We start from the raw sequence: 3,097 nt of genomic DNA, 5'->3' as shown, positions 1-3,097 counted from the left end.
AAGACCTCAGAAGATGGAAAGATCTCCCATGCTCATGGATTGGCAGGATTAATATAGTAAAAATGGCCATTTTACCAAAAGCGATCTACAGATTCAATGCAATCCCCATCAAAATACCAATCCAATTCTTCAAAGAGTTAGACAGAACAATTTGCAAATTCATCTGGAATAACAAAAAACCCAGGATAGCTAAAACTATCCTCAACAATAAAAGGACTTCAGGGGGAATCACTATCCCTGATCTCAAGCAGTATTACACAGCAATAGTGATAAAAACTGCATGGTATTGGTACAGAGACAGACAGATAGACCAATGGAACAGAATTGAAGACCCAGAAATGAACCCACAGACCTATGGGCACTTGATTTTTGACAAAGGAGCCAAAACCATCAAATGGAAAAAAGATAGCATTTTCAGCAAATGGTGCTGGTTCAACTGGAGGTCAACATGTAGAAGAATGCAGATCGATCCATGCTTATCACCCTGTACAAAGCTTAAGTCCAAGTGGATCAAGGACCTCCACATCAAACCAGATACACTTAAACTAATGGAAGAAAAACTAGGGCAGCATCTGGAACACATAGGCACTGGAAAAAATTTCCTGAACAAAACACCAATGACTTATGCTCTAAGATCAAGAATCGACAAATGGGATCTCATAAAACTGCAAAGCTTCTGTAAGGCAAAGGACACTGTGGTTAGGACAAAACGGCAACCAACAGATTGGGAAAAGATCTTTACCAATCCTACAACAGATAGAGCCCTTATATCCAAAATATACAAAGAACTCAAGAAGTTAGACTGCAGGGAGACAAATAACCCTATTAAAAATGGGGTTCAGAGCTAAACAAAGAATTCACAGCTGAGGAATGCCAAATGGCTGAGAAACACCTAAAGAAATGTTCAACATCTTTAGTCATAAGGGAAATGCAAATCAAAACAACCCTGAGATTTCACCTCACACCAGTGAGAATGGCTAAGATCAAAAACTCAGGTGACAGCAGATGCTGGCGAGGATGCGGAGAAAGAGGAACACTCCTCCATCATTGGTGGGATTGCAGACCAATACAACCATTCTGGAAATCAGTCTGGAGGTTCCTCAGAAAATTGGACATTGAACTGCCTGAGGATCCAGCTATACCTCTCGTGGGCATATACCCAAAAGATGCCCCAACATATAAAAAAGACACGTGCTCCATTATGTTCATCGCAGCCTTATTTGTAATAGCCAGAAGCTGGAAAGAACCCAGATGCCCTTCAACAGAGGAATGGATACAGAAAATGTGGTACATCTACACAATGGAATATTACTCAGCTATCAAAAACAATGACTTTATGAAATTCGTAGGCAAATGGTTGGAACTGGAAAATATCATCCTGAGTGAGGTAACCCAATCACAGAAAAACACACATGGTATGCACTCATTGATAAGTGGCTACTAGCTCAAATGCTTGAATTACCCTAGATGCCTAGAACAAATGAAACTCAAGACGGATGATCAAAATGTGAATGCTTCACTCCTTCTTTAAAAGGGGAACAAGAATACCCTTGGCAGGGAATAGAGAGGCAAAGATTAAAACAGACACAGAATGAACACCCATTCAGAGCCTGCCCCACGTGTGGCCCATACAGATACAGCCATCCAATTAGACAAGATGGGTGAAGCAAAGAAGTGCAGGCCGACAGGAGCCGAATGTAGATCGCTCCTGAGAGTCACAGCCAGAATACAGCAAATACAGAGGTGAATGCCAGCAGCAAACCACTGAACTGAGAATAGGACCCCCGTTGAAGGAATCAGAGAAAGAACTGGAAGAGCTTGAAGGGGCTCGAGACCCCATATGTACAATAATGCCAAGCAACCAGAGCTTCCAGGGACTAAGCCACTCTCTAAAGACTATACATAGACTGACCCTGGACTCTGACCTCCTAGGTAGCAATGAATATCCTAGTAAGAGCACCAGTGGAAGGGGAAGCCCTGGGTCCTGCTAAGACTGAACCCTCAGTGAACTAGATTGTTGGGGAGAGGGCGGCAATGGGGGGAGAATGGGGAGGGGAACACCCATAAAGAAGGGGAGGAGGAGGGATTAGGGGGATGTTTGCCCGGTAACCGAGAGAGAGAATAACACTCGAAATGTATATAAGAAATACTCAAGTTAATTAAAAAAAAAAAAGATCCACACACAGCTTTAGAGGCTTGTGAGTCAGATCTTGTTACAGTGTTGTGTGACCCCATCATGCCAAGCTAGAACTAGGATAGAAACATAGTTTTGCATATCCAACAGAGGGGCAAAGAAGAGGCGTCTTGGAAGCCAAGAATTCGAATTTGACATTTTCTATTGCATTCAATTTGAGCAAGTTTAAAAACCAGTACCTCTACCTTCCAAACCTATAATTATTCTCTACCATCAATAGTTGGTGAGAGGGCTAGATAGATAAATTGGGCCTATATCCATATATACCAAGGTGATAAATACTGATTCAAAATGGTCTCTGTATACAGTGAACCTTACCCTGCTTTGTGGGCAAACAAAAAGTAACCTAAGAACATACTCTGGTGTAACCAAGCAACTGAGTCTCAGCCATTAACAACATTAGAGCTTCAGCCAATCATAAGCTCACAATTGACTAGACCATTTCCACAGGGGACAAACTACAGCTAATGAATCCATTTCTGATCAACCCAGTGTCACTCCCTTAAAGAAAAAACAGTCTATTTTACCTCTGCCATCAGGTTCTCTTGTGAAGAGCTGTCTAGAGTGGATGGGGCTTTGTGCCCACTCCCGCCCTCCCTGCAGGTTGGGTCTAGTTTGACCTTGTGCAGGTCCTGCGCCTGGGCATGCACAGCCTGTGCGGCTCCAGTGCATGCTGTCACAGTCTCTGCAAGTTCACATGTGTAACTGCCCTGTTGTGTCTGGAAAATTTCATCTCCTTCTTGTCATCTACCAGTTCAGATTCTCACAGTCTTTGAATTAGTATTGTTAAAATAGCAATTGTATCAAAAGCAATTTACAGATTTAATAAAATTGCTGTCAATTTTTCAAAAAAATAATACTACTATGCTTGCAGACAGGAGAATGGCTGTCCTTAGCTCTTTT

Source organism: Rattus norvegicus, chromosome 5, assembly GCF_021556685.1.
Source record: "Rattus norvegicus strain SHRSP/BbbUtx chromosome 5, alternate assembly SHRSP_T2T, whole genome shotgun sequence".
Taxonomy (NCBI): domain Eukaryota; kingdom Metazoa; phylum Chordata; class Mammalia; order Rodentia; family Muridae; genus Rattus; species Rattus norvegicus.
The sequence above is the reverse complement of the archived record's forward strand: the minus strand, read 5'-3'. Positions refer to the sequence as shown.